At 38.7% G+C, this 22,406-nt stretch overlaps 1 pseudogene; it reads right to left on the bottom strand.

Moving 5' to 3' along the window:
• Positions 1–256: 256 nt before the first annotated feature.
• Positions 257–22,406, bottom strand: part of LOC118231875 — a 32,625-nt pseudogene continuing 10,475 nt past the window's right edge.

The raw sequence follows: 22,406 nt of genomic DNA, 5'->3' as shown, positions 1-22,406 counted from the left end.
TAGGCTAAAAAAAGTAAAGTAAAAAGTGAGTTGTCCCTGTGTAATGATAATTATAGTGTTATTATTACTACTAGTTGTGATAGGAAGGGTTCCTAAGTCATACTAGGCATAACACAGCTAGCTAATCTCTGTGGGTGAATAGATGGAACTACTGGCAGTAGATCTTGCCGTTATGTCACTGGAAAGATAACTAATAATTATCTACTTCTACAGAAACACCTGACATACTGCCAACTAACTATTGTGGGTTAGGGTGTTAGGGTGTTGGGTGTTGGGTGTTGGGTGTTGGGGGTTCGGGTTCGGGTTCGGGTTCGGGTTCGGGTTCGGGTTCGGGTTCGGGTTCGGGTTCGGGTTCGGGTTCGGGTTCGGGTTCGGGTTCGGGTTCGGGTTCGGGTTCGGGTTCGGGTTCGGGTTCGGGTTCGGGTTCGGGTTCGGGTTCGGGTTCGGGTTCGGGTTCGGGTTCGGGTTCGGGTTCGGGTTCGGGTTCGGGTTCGGGTTCGGGTTCGGGTTCGGGTTCGGGTTAGGGTTAGGGTTAGGGTTAGGGTTAGGGTTAGGGTTCGGGTTCGGGTTCGGGTTCGGGTTCGGGTTCGGGTTCGGGTTCGGGTTCGGGTTCGGGTTCGGGTTCGGGTTCGGGTTCGGGTTCGGGTTCGGGTTCGGGTTCGGGTTCGGGTTCGGGTTCGGGTTCGGGTTCGGGTTCGGGTTCGGGTTCGGGTTCGGGTTCGGGTTCGGGTTCGGGTTAGGGTTAGGGTTAGGGTTAGGGTTAGGGTTCGGGTTCGGGTTCGGGTTCGGGTTCGGGTTCGGGTTCGGGTTCGGGTTCGGGTTCGGGTTCGGGTTCGGGTTCGGGTTCGGGTTCGGGTTCGGGTTAGGGTTAGGGTTAGGGTTAGGGTTCGGGTTCGGGTTCGGGTTCGGGTTCGGGTTCGGGTTCGGGTTCGGGTTCGGGTTCGGGTTCGGGTTCGGGTTCGGGTTAGGGTTAGGGTTAGGGTTCGGGTTCGGGTTCGGGTTCGGGTTCGGGTTCGGGTTCGGGTTCGGGTTCGGGTTCGGGTTCGGGTTCGGGTTCGGGTTCGGGTTAGGGTTAGGGTTAGGGTTAGGGTTCGGGTTCGGGTTCGGGTTCGGGTTCGGGTTCGGGTTCGGGTTCGGGTTCGGGTTCGGGTTCGGGTTCGGGTTAGGGTTAGGGTTAGGGTTCGGGTTCGGGTTCGGGTTCGGGTTCGGGTTCGGGTTCGGGTTCGGGTTAGGGTTAGGGTTAGGGTTAGGGTTAGGGTTCGGGTTCGGGTTCGGGTTCGGGTTCGGGTTCGGGTTCGGGTTCGGGTTAGGGTTAGGGTTATGGTTAGGGTTATTATAAAAATTATTATAAAATAAAAACTTTTCACATATGTGGCATATTCAGGGTCGCATCAACTGACAGCTTTTCAAAATGACCACAGTAAAGACAGCATACTGGTGCCATCGTCCTTGTTCATTGTACTCTTCTGGGATTTTCTAAACAAAACAAATACATATTTGTCATGTTTATGAAAGAGATAGCTACTTGTACATGAGTGAAAATGTGTTATGTTCTCCTAAAAATTTTATCTGTAGGGGGCTGAGTTTTGTATCCCTGCAATTTGCCGCCTTCTTGTCACACTGACCTAAGTTCAATTTTATGGAAGATTACTACTGCCATGCAATAAATAAATAACTAAATAAGTAAATAAGAATGTCGCAGCAAACTGATATTCTCTGAAAGATTTCAAGGGCACACTGTAAGTATGGAATCACCTGGAATTACCAAAGAAAGCAAGAAGTGAATGACACAATGCATAGTTTATATTAATCCTGTCATATTTCATTCTGATAGTGCAGTATGAATCTGCCCTCTCTTATAGAGATTCAGGGAGGCAGGATAGAGGGCGTTCAATATAATCTAACTGCTATGTTAACTTGTTTTTGATTCCAGTCTGCATTACTGTTTTATTTTAACTTAATATTTTCTTTCCTCTTTTTCCAGAAATTTTCTTTCCTCTGTTTACCATACAATGTAAACTACTAATCCAAACACCCACGCACCTTGAGTGGAATGGCTACACATTACGTGACAGTACATTAGGAGTCCTTCAGGATTTGTGAAAGAATTTTAATGTCAGGATGACCCTGATGAAGGCTCTTTGCTGAAACATTGGTGGGTAAAATGAATCACAGCATATGGTGAGTGAGTGTGTGACTTTTTCCTTTACTTCTTACACTGTAACACACCAATATTCTCATTGGACACCTTAATGTTGTCACAAAATACAACACACTAAGCAGAAGGGCCAAGTACCAATATGGATATATTCATAAATAAAAAACATATTCTTTGTTAAATCTGGAAGCTACAGTAGACCTATCCAGGATTGATGCACTTTTCAGTCTAACTACAATACTCTGTGTCATTGTGTTTAAGAAGTACAGTTTAGAAAGTACATTTAAGAGCGAACTTTTTCACATGTATTACATAAAATTGTTCTTTAATTTCAAGGATAAAAGCTTTAAGCTTACTTAAAGTCTGCTTGAGGAAAAAGGAAAAATGCTTTGTGGTTAAATAGGGACAAGGGTATTATATGGTTTTATACATGAGTGCTTATCACACCAATTCTCCAAGATTTCATTTTAATGTAATTTCTAGTTTTGGTCCATTGGAACTCAGTATAATTAATAGTTCCTTCTGTTTCCTGCAGGTGGATTCCTTCAGAGGAAAAAGTTTTTAGATTCTTTAGTGAAAAGAAACTGATCACGGGACTTTTGGGACAGTGTATAGCACCCATATTTTTATTATTTTGATTAAATATAGAGGTAACATACAGCATGATCTATATCTCGCTTATATTCAGAACACCCTACCAAGGAAGAGCTTTTAAATGAGAAAAAATAGATAAATTCACAAAATGGATTATTTCTGATATATATATATATATATATATATATATATATAACATAATGTCCCCCAAATAGTCTTACGACATTTTATTATTCAAAACAAGTTCTGTGAAGTTTACAAACAAAAAAAAAATGCCAGACACGTTGCATGCAAACTCATTTAGTCATTGAAAACGTCATGGATATGTGTCAAACACATAATGAAAGGACAGATCTGTTGCATATTGGTTACATTTATGACAAAATTAGCATTAATGACCAGCCCCTAATCAAATTACTTTTTTGAATAGTCAAAATATGTTAGCTTGGTGGACACAGATAGGAAAATTAATCCCTAGTCAGCAATGGACCTTATGTCAAACTGTGGAAAGGACTTAGAGAAGCACAGGATGTGCGACGCGGGGGGTTACTAGGTTTGCCTCGGCCACACGCAATGCAAACACTGCGCTTGTATGAGAAGGAGATAGAGGCAGCCAAGCTGCTGACAGGCTCAACCGTGGCTTGCTGTTTCATGTCGGGGTCAATGAGGTGCAGAGGCCCATCTTGTCGTGCTCACACACCGTAGATATCAGCAGAGCACAGAGCAGGCTCCCCCACAGCTCCACTTTCAAGTCAGAACTTGTGTTTTTAAGTCTCGATTCCAGAAGAACAATGGATTACATGACAGAGTAAGGGCTTACTGAACCAAGCTAAACCAATACTGACCTCAATTAGGGACTACAAAGGAAAAAATGAAATCCACCCAACATGCTGTAACTGTTGCTGTATGACACTTCCATATAGAAACAAAAAATGGTCATACATGTGATTGCTTGGAGTGATATTGTAAACCTACCATCTCTTACCATAGAAGTTCCAATTGTGTCTAATAGCATGTGTGAGAGGTGCCATTCAATAAACTGTATGTCAATGTAACAAACGAGTTAGACATCTGCTCGAGATGGGATTTGAATCCATGCCTCTCACTCGTCCAAGTATTCCAAAAGCAAACGTTACCAGTCAGCTAAAGGCACAATCGCTTCTAGGCAAGGGCAATGTTATTTTTTTATTTGAGGGCAGCATCGCCAGAGTGTGTTGTCACGGTAACCTGGTAACCTGCTATGAGACCTTCGCTTTTCCACACTTCCACACTTTACTGTGCTTCACTAGCAAACTAGCCGAGCTACACCTGCTATATCAACAGCCCCTCAGAAGTGGGTAGTGGGGCAAACTAGCCGTGGATGAAACTACTAAAACCAGCTGAGACAGTAGTGCATGGAATCGATACACTACAGAAATGTTTTTTTAAAACATTATAAAAAATGGTTCATGATTGTAGAGCACAAAGAAATTCAGCTCTGGAAAGCATCATATGGAATGAAACATTTTTGTGGATGCATATATGAGCCCTGGAGCATATTGTACAATGCACAAAGAGGGAAAAATATGTATTTCAGTTCCTGCCTCTCACTCAGACTCTTATCACCTATGGTTCGCCTCTTGAGGGATGGAGAGACATGTCTTTAAGAAGAATACAAAACCGACATTGACAAATCAAAAGAAGTTCCTCAAATCATATTCAAGGTATGCACTGGTATATTATTTCTCAAGGAAAGCTGTGGAAACAGTAGTGTGGGCGTAATCTTTTTTGGCCCAATTGTGTTTCCCCACCTCTCTCTCTGTTCTAGTCTGATAATATTTTCTCAATGCGTCAATGTTGAAAATGCTATTAAAGTTGTTGATAGCAAAGCATGAACTTGTGATAAAAATGGTGCATTCATTTTTGTTGTAATCATTTAAACATTTCTTGATTAGATTCTCTTGATTGAGTTTGAAATCCATAAAAAATTCACTTACTAGCTTGACTATATTAAAAAATAAAACTCACAGGGCTTGACATGGCCACCAGCCCACTCCACCGACAGAGTTTTCTCAGAGCTCTGGGCATATATTTTTTGGTTTTTAGTGGCTCACTTTGCCAGTGGGGGAAAAAAAAAACTAAATATATATTTTTTCCAACTGTGAAATGATATGACAGTATGACTATCTTTTGGGGAAATGCCTTTAGATTACAATTTGGTAGCACTAAACATGCAAGATTTTGTTAGCACAATCTTGCTCTATGGTCACATTTGCGGTGGTTCTCTACAGTGTATGTACGGTGTAAGTGTGCTGCCCAGTAACTTTGAAAGAAAAACTTTGAAAATTGACCAGAATTGTCATTCCCTGCTGAATCAGATATCTGCATGAGCCGTTCGTTAAAACAGTCCTATCTTCAGTGTCACTGCCACACCATTTACTGCAAATGTGAATATAAAACTTAAGCAGCTAACGAGCTTGAGTCGCCTGAATGAGTACTAGTATCTTAATTATTTCATTTTAATGAGAGGTTAATGAGGATTCCTATGGCACTTTCCAAGTGATGCATTCTCAGATGTGTTAATGGTTTTTTCTTTTTAAGTGCATAATTTAGAACAAAATGTATATTTCAGTGTGTATAATAATATATAATTAATTGAAAATAAATACATGAACTTATTTGCCATGTGAATTGTGAGTTGATTTTTGCCATTATAGCAAAAATATACTTTAAGAGGTGAAAAATAAATATACCCAAGTGTGGTTGAGTAATATGATTGCCTTGTAACAATGTAACGGCTGTGATGGTTGAATTGGAGCCAATATGGAACATAAGATCTATATATTCCAGTTAAACATATTTAATTAACTCACATGGTTATAGCACAGCATCAGAATGTGCAGAGGTTACAATAAAGTTGTAGGTGATTATTATTGGTTTAAAGACTGTTAAACTAAGTTGTGTTGCAGTTGAGTTCTCATCCAGCTAAAAATACTACTTTAGTTAGTCATATTTGTGTTCAGATTTCTTTTCAAGCTAACCTTTTTTTTTTTTTTTTTTTTTTTTTACAAAACACCTTCAGAAAGGCTTCTTGGGGAGTCTTTCCGATATTTCTGTGACAAAGGTTGAATGGGGCCCATAAACCAGATGAAAAAGATTTCCTTTTAAAGAGAGACACATGGAGACTCTGCAGCTCCAAGATCCCAGGTGCATTGAAGTTGCAATTTCTCTCATCACAGATCATACTTCTTACTGTCTGATTTAACTGTCTCAAACCCTGGATATATCAGTTCTCACTGAAGGAAGAGGTGCCACTTGTGAATTCTACTGAGTGGGCTTTTTGATGCTGTTTTCCATTTCAAAGTGCACGCTGGGATTGATCCTATGTGTAGGTGCTGACGGAATGAAACAGGAGAAATCTTGTGCTTGACACATTGAAATTAATCTTGTCATAAATTGGGAGATGCTCACCAATATTTATCTATAGCTACAGTGCTCACAGCCCTTGAATAACCTCCAGTTGGTGGAGCTTATTACTCTATCTGGAACGATTCTTATGAACAGAAAAGCTGGAGGACTTAAGTAGCGTTTTCTTTCTGCAATATGAATATGAATTTAAAATTGTTCACAAACACAATCAATGCATTTTATTGCCTGTACGCCATTCAGAACTGGTTTAAAGTGTTCATCCTTGTTAAGGATCTTGCTTAATGGTACAAAAACAGCACCCCGTCTGGGAAGTGAGCTGAGAATCTTCTTATCACATCCCTGATTCTCAACTACTTCTACCATCAGTCAGACTGGATTCCCTTGATTTTATGGATTGTATAACCCCACAAAGATCTTACTGTGTGCTTGGTAGACACAATGCTTTATGGCTAAACTGAAAAGAAAAGCAAAGATGGCCTATTTCTGTCCACAGGGCTAAAAAAGACATTTTTTTGGAAGATATCTGAGACCAAGTTGGGTGTGCTGCTTGTCGCAGCAAGTTGAACTGCGTACTGACTTTTGCTGAGCTGTTACTCTGTCCATCTCTGCAATTGCCTTTCAATTCCACGAGTCAGTGGCTAGACATATTTGGTCTCTAAGGGCTTTTCTCTTCACTGTAAGGCTCAGAATGTCATGTTTCATGCTTCAAAAATGGAGAGAAAAAAGTCCATCCCTTCTGAATAACTTACACTGGGGTTATTCCGTGTTTCTATGGCAACGTGATGAGATACGATTTTAATTTTCACATTTGGAAAGGTATTTTTTGTATGCTGGTCCGCAGAGATGAAGATTGATCCGTCATAATAAACAGAGTGGACGATTTAATTAAATGTGTGCGTTTGTATTATTTCAGTTGAAAGGAGGCCAAAATGCCACTTAAAATGACAGAAAGAATAGAGGATTTAACTGGTCAAAACAATTGCTCTCATTTTCTTCCCCATGTGAAAACATAAAAATCTTCAGATTTATGAAGGCAGAGAAAATGTATGGTTTATAGTAGATCTTAAATTTAGCATTTGTAAAGGCTATATCTGATCAATTTCTGCAATTCTGCCAATCTCCTGTCTGCTTTTTTAAACTATGAACAGATGGGAAGAGACCATGGCATAAGAAATGCAGCATGTGAATAAGCATACAGCAATTTCAGTCCAAGCGTGAGAAATTATATTTCTGAAGAGAATTATATTTCATAACGCATTCATAAATGAATCTTTTCCACCAGGTTGGCTTCTCGGGATGTTAGAATCCTGCATTTTGGTTTTCGAAGAAAACCTTTTCAAAAAGAGAGTATTCAAAGAAAAGAGCTTATCATTAGGGAGACAATTTCCTGGTGTGGCTAACAGAGGTTCTTTTGAGAGAAATCTGGGACTTCTGTTAGTCCCTACTTTGTGAAAAACCCTGATACAGCCACCAAAGCCTGAAAGTTTGAGAATAGAATCCAACATCTTGTTTTTATAGACTTAAGACTTAGATCTTAAGTGATTCTCGCATAACAAGAGTTTCTAAACTTCACATTGAATATTCCAACTCTGCTGCTGTAATTTCAATAACTGGAACTCGAGCACTCCAGCGATGCAGAGGGATTAGTGTCTAAATAAATAATGATCAGATTTTTTATATTTTTTATTTTTTATTTTTACATCAAATTGTTGAAAGCAGTAGTAACAGCAGTATAACCTTTCCTGAAGAACTTCATTCTTCGCTCATCAAAATGGTAAAGAACTCAGGCTTGACATGAAACAAAGGAAAAGCCTACTGAATTGCTTGAGTATTGGGGTCTGCAATACAGTAACTATTGCTCCTCTCTAGTGAGTCAGAAAATATCTTACCACACGCTTCATACACCAGACAAAAGCCATGCCTCCTGCCCTCCCATAATACATGCTCAGCCATCACTCCCCTCACTGGACCTTTCCTTTCTAAAGCAATTTTTCCTGCTGCAAGAAACTGAATTAAAAATAATTTTCAAAAAATAAATAAATAAAAAAAACATGTATCCTTTTTAACAGACATTTCACTAAAGTAGCTAAAAAAAAAGAAGAAGAAGCAATCAAGGTAGTGGCATTTAACAAGCAAAAACGTAAATGTCTGTGACCCTCCCTGTCATTATGCATTTTGGTTAGATTAGATTTTATAGCATCCCCTTTGGGCAATTATGTTATATGCATCTGCTTATCAGTGGGTGGCAAGCCCCAGCTGTCTCCACATTGCAGCGAGCCATCAGGCACTTCATGGTGGGAGATGAAATGTAACAGCATTTAGCATTTGCTCCACAGTCAAGCAAGATTTAAACCGTTGACTAGTTAGCACACATTTAAAAAGCCATGTGTCCCTAATCACACTCCAAAAAGTCCAAAAACCAGAACCTGCTTATTTGAGATAAGATTTTGGAATGGTGTAAAGCTTTCATGAATAACCAGGGCTTCTGGGTAGTCAATTCTTTTACATAATCCAATCGGATTCACTTTCCTTTTCTGTGGTTTAAGTGATTCGTTTGATGGCTCTAGTTTCCACAATAAATGATGTGTAGCGATGTGTTACATCATATACTGAGTTCCTCTTCATCCCTCAGCTAACAAAGGCTAATGTAGATCAATGTCTACACTATCCTATTACACCATGTTTCACTATGAGATGATTTTGTGGAAATTAATGAAATGATGCAGGCATGCATGCCTGGTGGAGCACTGCACAATCTTTGGAATTCATCTCTATGTCATCAGTAACTGCCCAGCGATGTGAATGCTAAAATATAAAATGCAAGTTGCCATGGATAGAGGTCCTTAGCCAGCATAAATCCTGGTCAGCAAAATAAAAAAATGTAATCACAGGTAAGTTGAGGTCATAGTGTACCATACTGTTTAAAATACTGTGATGAATGAGTCCAATTAAACAGTGGCCTAGTTTTATTGGCCCTCATTGTCCTATTTGCTACACTACATTTCATTACTAGCAAGGATGGTAATCAGCAAAGAGCAGGAGCTCTGTTAAATAAAATTGCAACTTTACCAACTCTTAGGTAGCAGATGCCAAAAAGCAATTTACACACATTTACACATTGAAAATAATTAATCCTTTCACACTTTCACACATTTCAGTGTACTGGGATAATAGATCATTTTAACTGACATACATATTCAAAAGTGTGCCCACACAGAGAGAATCTTTACCCAGCCATTCTGCCAGGCCTTTACATCATATAGAATTCTGCAATTTAAATCATTGATAACCCAATAAAGAATTTATAGGTGTAGGCTCTAATCATCTCCCTCCTTTGCTGATCAATTATGACCTGCATTAGGTTTAAAATCTAGGTGCTGCCCCACAGAGCAATGACAGAGGCACTATCACCCTAAATACCAGCTATTATCAAACAATACATCCATGTCACTCTACAAAATAAAAACATCTAGTAGGTCCCTTAAATACTTATATCCCAGATACTTAAAAAAAAAAACAAATACTTAAACTTTACTTATAGCAGACTACTTATAGCAGCTTTACTGCACATTTGCAGTGTGGGAACTGTACTCAGATGAGATTGGCTTTTGGCTACCAGAGACAGTAGACTGTCACACCCCTGCTTCAGATCATGGATCACAGAAAAGACAATTCCATGAAACTACTCAAATGTGAAATGAGTTATTCTCAGCCACAACCATTGCTGGACTTCATGACAAATGTTACTGTATGACCATTCAAGAGAACTGACCAGCAGGGCTCAATTCTGAATAAGGAATCATTATCATAGAAAGTACATTCAGTAACACTTTACTAGAACCCTAAAACATAAGTCTAACATAACACTGTCATACACATTAAATAAAAACTGTCAGAAGATGCTAAAATGCAAGGCTGCCCAACCCTGTCCCTGGAGACTTACCGTCCTGTCGGTTGTCATTCCAACCCTAATTTGGCACACCTGATGCCACTAATAAGAAGCACAAAAAGATCTTTAGCTGTTGTATGAGCTGTGCTTCATTAGCATTGGAGTGAAAATCTACAGGACGGTAGCGGCCCAGGGCTGGGCAACCTTGAAATAACAGATGATCTCAGCTTATATAAAATGACATAAAACATATTTTTATTGGTAAATGTTATGACAGTAACGTCTGTCATAACATTTACTGTTAAATATGATGACAGTTTTAAGTCATTTGACATAAACTGACATCATTTGTTATGCCATCTAGTGATAGCTGTTCATCATGTGTAGGACTGTTATATAAGCCTTATGTTGAAAGGTTCAAGTAAAGTGTTACTGAACATTCAATACCAACAGCTGTCCAGAGTGATTATGACCTCTCTTTGTTAAAACAGTTCTGTGTTATTCACTATACTGTAAATTATTGGAAGAAAAGCAAGTCAGTATATTTTTGTCCTTTTTCATTTCTGTTCTTATTCCACAGTAAAGTACTGTAGTAAAGTACAAGTACAGTAGTTACACCATTTAGGCTAATCTGCAATAATCTGTTGGAAATGAAATCAGCAGGATTTTTAAACTGTCAAGGCACCGCTTTACATCATAAATCTCTTTACATATTATATCAACTTTTCCAATATAAATTGTGTGAAAACATTTATGCAAGTATGTTTTTTCAATGACCAAGCAAAGCTGTGTCATATCACTTACAGCAGCAATTCTTTCTTCATCCAAGCTATGGTAGAGTCAAGCAGATCTGCAGATCTGCAGATGTTTCTGTCTACACATACACATTTTTATTACCAAATTTTAATACCCAGTCGTTATCGAATCAGGAGAGCACAGTCAAGCATAAACTGCCGCACCGCCTCTTTCCTCTCCTGAAACCACCGTGTGTTTCCATAATTTGTGCCAGTACTGTACATATACATTTTCCACCTTTAAACCATGCTGTTGATAATTTCAAAATTGCCGACATCTCTTTATCATCATCTATCAGGAGCATGCTGTTACCATGACGGGCTGCACAGAAATATGCCCTGGGTGATAGGTTCCAATAGAGACATATCTCGTCCTTGTAAATAAAAAGCAGGCACACAATGGCTTTCGCTGAAAGTCTTGATGCATGGTGGCAGCCTGCTCATAGTCTTTTCAGGCGTAAGCCTGACATTTATCTTTTTCCATAGGGACCCAGGTCAGGCAGAGACAGGCAACATGTTCACATTACTGTCAGGGAGCGGTTTCCACATTTGGCATCTTTCAGGAAATGGAAAGCTGCATCTTTCTTCGCATAGAAAAAGTGTTAATTTTATTCAAAATTCTAATAAATCGCTTATGGAATAAATTTCTTCATCCTGAGCCCTCTGAGGTAATTCAAACTCTAAACTGATATTATCATGACCTGGAAAGGCTTTACAATGTGACATCCTAATACAAGAGGTGACAGACAAGGTGAGGTTTTTCTATTAACTTTTTTTACATTTATATTTAAATGAAATGTTAATTGTTGAGGTAAAATACAATTAATAATAAAATTATTTTCACATAGCTCTAATTATTTCTGTTTGGACAACGACTCATTTGTGATATTATGGCATGCATCATGGCCCAAATCATCACCAAACAAATCCTCAAGCACTTGGCTCGAACTGTACAGAATCCTGGCCTAGCAGCTTAATGTAAATTGATAATGCATATTCTGGCAAGCGGGTTGATGTGGAAAGGACTGTGGGCCTGTTGCTGTTAGCAACAACCAGCAATACATTTTTTCTGGGATATTTTAATGAGAAGAACTGGTGCACAAGCAGACAAGTGCCAATGAGGAATGCATTAGCCTGCCTTCTACCAATTTACTGTAGGGAGACAAAAGCATAGGAGAGAACCTGGTACTCTAGCTATGCCCATGGACACATGGACAGTGCCTAAATTCTAGCCTGACTTGGTGTCTCAGAAAACAAACAAATTGCGCCATAGTCACTACAGCAGTATCTGGTGCGTTATATGATGAAATGAACTGTCATTTCAAAAGAACATCATAGTTCATATGAAGTCGTATGAATTCAATACTTCTTAGCACTCTGTCGATGCTTTCGTCTGGCGGTCACGCATTTTGGCAACCCCAGAGACCACGCGGTAATCAGGCATGCATAATTATCAGTTTTGCTCTGAATTTGGATTTTATTTGTTCTGTTCCTGATTCCGCTGTGCCAGGTTTTCAATGGCCTTATCCTGGCAAACTGCCTTCCCTTTCCAAATGTATGGACTTCCTGTTCCCTGCCAGGCCTCTGCAGTTTGTGTGATTTCTGAGAATCAGAATCAGATTACCCTCATGCCTCCCACCCAAAGCTACCCCGCTGTGCTCTGTCAGCCAAGTCGCACAAAACGCCTCCGATGGGGAGCAGATTGAAGACCTCCCAGCCAGCATTCATTATCACCACTACTTATTCTAGTCTCTAGTACTTCCTGAGAGTTCCATTGAAATAACCACTGAAGACAAATAAAATAACAATGACAACAACAATAATAATCATAATCATAACAATAATAATAATCATCATCATCATAATAATAATAATCCAGTCAATTTATATATGGGCAGGTGTTATACAAGGTGGTTGAGGCATTATGGCAAAATGTATCTGTTAAAGCAGCATTTTCCCTTATCAAGAAAAATATATGCTTTTCTCATAGGAAATTTCCTTCTCTGTCAGACATTATTAAGGAAAACCTGCAGCCAGAATCTAATAATGTTGACTGTCCCAAGGGCCATCAGTACTGTGCTTTTTTATAATAGCCACCAAATTTTACTCAGTGTCTTGTGTATCCATACTTGCAAAACATAAACCACAGGCACAACTGCTGTGCTGCACAGGAAAACCTGCAGAACACACACCAGATGCTCGGGGGTTGTCACGCAAGTCACTAAAAAATAAATGGCAGCATCAGCTACACAGTTATTGCTCCTAATGGTAACTTGCCAATGATGTCAAGTCCCTTCATATCAAATGAACATAAAATCAATATTGGAGTTGCTTGAAGGAAATCCTTCAGTGCATTGCATTGTCAAAATCATCCTTTTAAATCCAGGCACCCACCCAAGGGCATTAATTAATAGTCTGTTTCTCCTTTACGTGTTTTCAACTATGAAGGGTCTCAGCCGGACTGTCAGCTTGAACTGCCATTGACTGAAGGGGTCATTAATCAGACAACATACATGGCCATTACTGTAAAATCTGAACATTTTCCAGAGAGTTTCCAATGTGTGCACTGTAAAAAAAAAAAAAACATACTGTGAATTTATAGTAGATTACTGTTAAATTTACAGTAAATACTTGGCAGCAGGGTTACCAGTTAATTACTGTACTGGATATTTACTGTTACACAAATTTACAGGAAAATATTTGAGTAAATACAATAACTTAGGGTATGTTCAAGAGGGGCAATTGTTTTACTGCACAAATCATGTATAAACACATTCTCCTTATAATTAATTACTGAACTAATTAAGCAATTAATATTATCCTGGCAATTCCTAGGTGTCAGACAATTGAATAGTGAAGGTTAAACCTTCATTAGTAAGACCTGAGATTGTGTTACGTCTGGCATTGACGGTGAACATTCCTGCAAGCCAGAATCATTATGTTTTAAGTAGCTTATTACAAGGCATAGGAAAGCACAAACATCTCACAAAAGTCCATACATTTACCTGGTTCATGTTACAGAGATATTTTCATTCCATCAACAATTCAAGGCACATTCAAAAGTGTGGAAACAATGTCCTTCACAGTAATTCACTGTAAAAAAGAGCCTTTAACCATTTAGTAGTATCAGAATTTCTCTGAATTCCCAGAATTAGATTTCAAATGTACAATTTATAGCAGTGTACAATAATCCAGTAAAACGATTTGGAGATCAACAGTGCAATAATTCATCATATGCTACAAAAAGTTGTCCTAATTCAATTTTCTTGGATATCAGCCTGATGCATTTCACCACTGGATGTTGCCTTGAACACCTTATCATTATAATAATAATAATTATGATCTATAATAATATATCTATAAATAATGAAATAACCTTCTTTTAGATGTTCAGAAACTATTCTGTTTCATTGCATGGCCTCCATCTCTCCTTGAAATGTCATCCATCAGTCTCCCAATTCATTTACCCAAAGGTCTGCAACAGGCCTCCATATGAGTGAATGTCACTGCTTGTTGGATATTGGCCTGGTACAAATGAGTCTTTAAAATGTTTAGGGCCCTTTTGCTTCATATGTCATTCTGCTCAATAACAGAGGAACAGTGGCAGGCTGTCCCCCTCAGTGCCCGAATAGTCAATGGGAAGATATGGTGAAAAACTGATGCACCTGGGCAAGAGCACCACGATGGGATAAATTCTATTTTTCAAAGATGTTACGCAACACTCATCATCATCAAATTATTTGCGAGTCCATCTTCTGCATTTACATTGTGCATTTCAACAACTCTGAATAATTGCATACATAAAACAAAAGAAATCTATTGTTGTTGGATAACAGTAGCTTTGATAAATATGGGTCAGCAATAAGTAGTACTTGCATTATGGGCTCTCATACCTGTAGCCACTCTTAAATGATGCATTATTCAGTTCAGCTTTCATCATGCAAATCCTCCTGAAGCAATGCATTGAAATTCTAAAAGTTAAGAAAAACTCATTGAATTTTATGAGAGCACAGCGTAGGGTGTTTAATTTAAACACCAGTACAATCTGAGTGTGATCTTGGTTGTACAGGTGGTTATTTATACATGTAGCCTGATGTGCTTTTGAATGTTCCATTTCAACATCTCTTACAACTGACCAACCTGCTTTATTACTTTTCTCTACAATTGTCACTTTTATGCAAGCCCAAACTTAAACCATACAGTGCTGGTTAAAACCAAATGATTTATCCCCAGTGTAACAGAAGCCAATTAGCCATTTTTCAAAAAAAATTTAAGCACCTCTGTGACCAGAAGTGCTCACTGAAACTAAAAAGAATGGAGGGCTCAAGTCCAGTCCAACTTCAAGTGATTGAGAGTCTCAAGCAGTCAGTTTTGATGAATGAAAATACCCTGTCCAAGCCCACATTAGTGCAGAGCTATTCTTGCTGAAAAGAGCTGGTTTGGAAATGAAGGAAGCATTACAACGTGCCATTGAATGCCTGTCATTCCACCCGCTTTTACAGTTCGGCTCTCTTTGGTGCATTTGTGGTCCGTGTTTGAGATTGAGGGCGGCCTGGCTGGCACACAACATTTCCCAAAACATATCATTTGCCTGTTTCAGATGGTATTTTTGTGAATCATGGCTACATTTTGTTGTTAAAGTTTCTGAGAAGAACTTTTTAAAAAACATTTATACTGGTGTTGATTGCCAACTATGAAGGAGTGATGTTTAGTGGAGTGGACTCATATTTAACGAGCGCTGGAGCTAAAGCACACTTACAGAGGCAGTGGATGAGGCTGGAGCAGAGACACCTTGAACTGGAGTTGGCCTGACTGGATCACTACTACGTGATCATACTGTACAATTTCAGATAGGGATAACTGCAATGCACATGCGTTTCTTGAAGGATTAGTTCACATTAAAGGGTTAGTCTTAGACCCAAGTCTGCTGAGCTATTCACCACAACTTATGCGATAAATTGGGGGGCTCAATCTCTCCAAACTCGTGTACCCACAGCTCACTATCTGTTTGCCATTAGCTATGTTAATCAATAAACATTGATGTTGAATGGCTGTGTAATTATTGTGATCAATAAACAACACAAATGTAAGACCAATATCTTCTTATCTTCGTAAAAATTGGTGAATCCTACGTTAACACGACCTCTGAGTCTGGTATTAACCTCTTGACCACAAACACGTAATTGGGCATGTGCATAAAATGAAACGGAACCGATTGAGTCAATTATCTTCAGTTTAAAACATCGCTAAGCAACGTAGGCCTGTAAACTATAGCACAGACAGCATTCCTGATCCGTTAAGAATGAGCATATGTATGAACAGGAAGGATGCCAGGCCACCACAGTCACCTCTCCAACCCAAATAAACCTGAATGCCTTGAGTTTGACTTTGCAGAGGAATAGCCCCATAACATTTTGTTGGATCCTAGATCTAAAAGTGCACTCAAGGTGTATCAAACCAAATGACATGAGTTCAAATGATAACTGCATATTTATGCAGCATAACCGTGCATATACACCCTCATTTGGGCTTAGAACAAATGAGGAACAGACTGAAACCATCACACAAGTCTTCATAACAGCATTTACAATCTCAGCATTTGACTGAAAGAAATTAAAATGAAATGGGGGGGGGGGGGGGGGCTAGCAGTCAGCACGCCAAAAAACATGTCTATTAAACAGTCATCCATGGGAATAAAATAATCACCATTCAAATGCTAACTACAGGGATAAGGATTTGGGTTTCCCTGGTAATTCACCCATAGTTGCATTCCCTCTTTGAGTGTACAGCTCCCCCTCAGGCCCTCCAGTCTCAGCACCCCTCTGACTCGAGTGCCATTCTGCCCACTCTGCCGGGCACAGGGCAGAATAGGGAGCCCTGAATGGGGCCGAAAGAAGGACAGGTGAAGCAATGGCGAATTAAAGGGTCTTTGGGGGGGGGGGGGTGGCGGGGAGCACTACATGAAGAGGTTTGCAATTAGCCTCGATAATTAGCGAACTGTGAAAAAAAGAGTTTTTCAGACGGAATGATGGTACGCGGCGTCAGAGCCCGAGCGGACATCTGAGCCCTCCGTGGAACAGCATCCACTGGGCCCTCAGAGTCTATCAGAGCTATGCCCTGAGAGCAAATGAAACATAGGAAAATAACCAATCTGTTCCACTGAGTGATTTTCACATACAAAAGTATTCACTCTCTCCTCTCCCGTTTCCTTACTCTTACAGTCCTTTTTCGCTGACAAACACATGCGTACCCACTAAAATACTATGTTTTTCTCTATTGGTTGCTTACTGTAGTACTTAAGCATCCATGAACACATACGCTAATTAAAAACGGAAAGCACACACTTATATATTTTGCACAGCATTGTTCCAAGTAACTAATACAACTACGACCTAAAAATAGATTTTAAATGGAACTACTGAAAGAAATACATTATTAATTCTGATGCAATATGCATTGCTTTTAGTTGTACGGTGATAAGTACATATGCATCTGCTAATTTATCCACACAATCATAACATGTTATGGTCTTTTCCCTGTGTTGATGTGACAGTGTGCAGACATCGCTGATATCAGCATGACAGTCTTTCTCCCACACAGGTTTTGTAGTCTCTACCGTAACTGCGTTTCAAGAACTCTTTGAAATGAAGAGTGTCTCATGAATGATACATAATTTTCTATCAAATCGAAGAATTAAATATTTAGTAGTGTGATAATGAAAATAATTTTCTGCTGAGTTCTGAAACCCTGTCAATGTTTTATAAAACTTGACGGACAACCAGTCATAGACAAATTTCCATCAATGAAGCCTGAACAATTATTTGCATCTGCAGATTAAAAAAAAAAAAAATTACAATGAAGTTCAGTCAAATGTCTTTGCTTCTTTCAGTAATTATTCATATATAAATATTTTTAATCATTTTACCAAACCAGAACTCACTGTCATGCAATAACATTGCAGTTTCTTTTCCATGTATCTGTGTTCATACTTTGAAAAATGGAACTTCATAGACTTTCAATTATTTCTTCTATAGAGCCTTACATTGTGAAATCCCACTTTAAATATTTGGTGTGGTTTAATTTACAGTGTTTTCCATACAGCCACTGATCTGTTAAAACAGAATTTTGAAATCTTAAGCCAAACAAACACAGGCAGTGTAAATTCAGCAGCTGGCCAATTATAACTAACAAGACAATCCTTCTGATATCATGCATCTTCCTTGGATAAGAGCATCAAAAACAAAGACTGACCTGGAAAACCACATCAAGACGCAGTTTCTATTATTTGACATAACTGCTATTTCTGTGTCAGTGGAAAACACTTTGAAATGCATCTTCTCCAGGCATCTTTAAGAGGCTTTGTACCTTTTGTTTGAGGACAAATCAGCGTGGCACTATCAGAGGTTCCTGAATGGTGGCTCTCAACCTGGGGAATTAAAAAGTGCCTGCCTTATCAACTCCAGATAAGGGACCTGGGCAATATGTACCCTTATAATTAAAAATAACTGTTATTTATTTGAGTTTATACACCATCACATAGAATACAATGGAGGAAGATCTGATAAAAGAGGTTGTTATGGCCTGTATTTTAGGTGAATTAGTCTGCCATATTATTTCTATATCATACTTTAGAGTATACTTTAGGGGACATAACAAATGTGTCATAACTTATAATGTGCCATATTTGATAAGTACTGATGCATCGTTCCCTGGAGATGTGTTCCATAGGGGAGGGACTAGTGGTGCGATTTGGACAGTGGCAATATTCAATTTAACAGACATTCTTCCCACACAATGGATATTCCTTTTTGTCTTCACTTAGTTTGCAATGTTGTTTCCACAACCCAATTATCCATCTGTACCCATATGCAAATCAAAGGAGTCAGAGGAGGAGTACCTCATTTTTGATCTGAATCCACAAGGCCCAAATTATTCAAATTGTTTTTAACCTTTCTCAACCTTTGCTTGTCTTGTATTTCTCAGTTGGTCTCAGGATAATGGTTGCACTTTGCAGGCAGTAGTCTAGTTATGCTAAATAAACAATTAAATGCTAAATAAATATGGAATATTCCACTAGAGCATTCATTCCTTTGAAACTTAAATTCAAGCACAATTCAAAGAAGCAAATTGAATTCAAGGAGGCTTAGACTATACCTATCTCACACTACTAAAAGACTTTTGCCTTTAAACATTTTCAAAATCATGCAAGTTTCATATTAAAGGGGCTCATAATTTGGCTATCACCTGGGACAGGTAATGTGTTTGCACTCTGAGGAAGCGAGGGGCTTTGGTAATGTCATCACCTGCCAGTGGACAAAGGCAGAGCTGGCCTGATCCAATAAGCATTAGTGACAAAACTGGCTGCCCTGCAATAGCCTTCGGCCCCTAATTATTCTGATATATATTTTTTAAATATAGTTTTGTATTCACATTTGGATCCAGTCCTGCTTAGGGCCTCTCAAAGGCTAGGTTTGGCACTGGACAAAGGACAGTTGTCCATTTTCTGGGTTCTCTCATGATTCTGCTTTGCTGCACGGTCAGGCATTCATTCTGGATTGGAGTAAAAACTCCTCATCTATTTGGTCAATTTTCAAGATGGGATCCAAAGCAAAGCTGTGCAAATTGTTAGCTATCAATAATATTTATCTTAAAAAATAACTGTCAGAAGTTTCACCTATGACTGCTTCATCTATGACTACTGAAGTATGTATAAAAACTCATCATCTATTTGGTCAGTTTTCAAGATGGGATCCAAAGCAAAGCTGTGCAAATTGTTAACTATCAATAATATTTATCTTAAAAAATAACCGTCAGAAGTTTCACCTATGACTGCTTCATCTATGACTACTAAAGTATGTATAATTATATAATTCAAGCTCAAGTCAGCTATGTCAACTATGACACGAGTCTGTAGTGGCAGGACACAAGTAGCTCCATTTACAATGGAGAGGGCAGGTAAAAAGAGGATAGCAGTTACAGCTAAGGACCAATTCTGAAATACACACAGCTCCTTACATTCTGAATAAAATGGTATGAGCATGCTCTTTACAAGGTATCCCAAACTCCAGTGTTGCAGGGTTGCACTAACTTATGAATTGTGACACATTTCAGCACTAGGGTAATTAAGGAAGTTGAGTGTCCAGTATACCCAACAGCCCTTCAGGATTGTACTCTAAGATCTCTACTCTATACACTCTGAACAAGCATTTTGCAAAGTCTTTCATTAATTAACTCCACAGTGAAGTTTTGGGAAAATAGAATGAAACTTCAATCCTCGTTGACATGCTTCTTTGGAACCATGTCATTGGAGTGCAGCATAAACCTCCCAGCCATGAAAGTCTACATTTCAGATCTTTGGAATATCCTGAAAAACCTGATTATTGATAGTTGCAGTTATATTTTTGGGCCATGAAAAATATAAACCTTTGTTAAGGGCACAATATAAATGAATATTTGACTGACAGATTTAGGTGAACATGCATAACATTTTCTTTCAGTATTTTCAGTTAAATAAACAGATTCCGTTGAATTTTGGATTCCCCATGACATTTTATATCCTGGCAAAGTACTGGTATTCATAAGATGTATGTACAGACTTGTTTGCTTTCTGCAATTGTGCTGTCAATGAACAAAATGTACATATTTTGCCTTCAAATGTGTCCTCAATTATGCAGTTTGTTGCTTTGAAGCACAGGTGTTGCAGTAAATTCTTGGAGCACCAAAGTGTCTGCTGGTTTTTGGTGTGTTTTGGCAGCAGTGAAATACACTTAACAACTGTGATTAGACAAGATCAATTGCCTGCAACCGCAAGCTCCAGCATTCTGAGACATAGTAGTTCATACTTGAAAAAATTCTTTGAAAAAAACATTCAAAATGGTTTTGTTGGATTGTGAAGCTTTGGTCTGAACTGGCCTAAAGTCATTCATTGGCTAATGACTTCACACACCATGTTCTCCAGGCCCTCATTGGCTTCTGACTGAAAGAAAATCACAAATACCTGGAGACACCATGGTCCTCCAGGACTTGAGTTTAACATCCCTGCTTTAAAGCTCAATGTATTTTTTTGGATTGAAGCAGTATTTAGGGCCATTAAACTGTAGTAAACTAAGTGTGCTTGGCAGGTGGCAGAGATTACTTAGTGAGTTTCAGTGTGTTAAAATTAAGCATGAAGTAAGGACATAATACAAAGTACTATATTTCAAATACAGTACTATCTGCTCCCAAACCAAACAATATGCAAAGAAAGTATAAGGAAATTATAAGGATGATAATATCTAAATATGTATCTGGTGCCACAGAATATATTTAACATTTATACATGCATAATGTATGTGTCTCTCCAAGAGGTCTAAAGACAAATTGTCTCCAGTGACAGTGTCTGAACTATAGATTACCTATGAATGATATCACTGCCACTGCTGTTAAAAAACCACAATAATAGTCTGGAATGAGAAAGCTGGTAAAAAGTGAGAGGCCCATTCCCATTCCCATATACTGTATATGAAGAGATCAATTGCTACCTCCTCACTTCAAGCTCTATAGTACAGCTGAGTGAAGAGGTTGCAGTACTTATTTAGTGAGCCATTAATCCTGTCCTTGTACTGTAATTTCACTGCTTGCTGGTCAGCATTCAGATACAATATGGCCTTCTGTTATTCTGAGAATTTTATTTGGTAATTAGTGCCAGATACATTCAGCAGTAATGGGTTGAGAGTGAGGCACCATACATTTATATTTAATGGAATATACTGTAGAAGATAAGGTGGAGAATTATAAACTACAGGATGGCTCTGTTCTGAATGGGCCAAAACATATATATGTTAATACAAAAAAGTCACTATATAAATTTGTCCCTAGGGTTGCATGCTTTCATTTAGTTATCAAAGTCCCATTTTTGGAGCCACTCCTTGTGCAGTCCTGTCAAACTGTTCTCCAAACTTTCCAAACCAAAATAAGGCTAATTCCAGCATGCCCTTCAGGGCAGATAAGCGGTTTTGTTCATTGAGTTTAATTGAAATGAAAATAATTGTGAAGTAATTTGAAAGATAAAGAGTGGGAAACTAAAGCACGGTTTTTTTGTGCTCGTTCAGTAGCTCTATTGTTCTGTGTTAAATTGAGATAAGTGTTGGATTTGAATTAAAGGGAGCACTCAACTAAAACATATATAATTGTGTGTCCTTTATTACCTAAAAATGTCAGTATATTTTATTGTTGTTGTTTTTGTAGTAATGTTAATTTTATGATAATGGAGAGCCTGGTTATTTACAAATCAATGTACACTATAATACCGTAGGTGTTGCCAATATTGGTGAGCCTTGAATAGGACCAGACAAAGAGGTTCTGGAATATGTACAGTAGTAGTCAAACTATGTATGTGCTGTTTCTATGGTCAAATATGATTTTGCAGTAGAATAAATCTAATCACTAGAGAAACCAAACTGACCAGTGTGAGGATTTCTACAGAAAAAGAAGAAATGATGGGATCATGAAGGAATGATGAAACTTTCAGTGTCAGCAATATCACCACTTGCTACCAGAACCGCCGCCAGCGGAGTACAGAAGA

The sequence above is a fragment of the Anguilla anguilla genome, chromosome 7 (assembly GCF_013347855.1).
Source record: "Anguilla anguilla isolate fAngAng1 chromosome 7, fAngAng1.pri, whole genome shotgun sequence".
Taxonomy (NCBI): Eukaryota; Metazoa; Chordata; class Actinopteri; order Anguilliformes; family Anguillidae; genus Anguilla; species Anguilla anguilla.
Note: the sequence above shows the minus strand (reverse complement) of the source record. Positions and strands in the feature narration are given on the sequence as shown.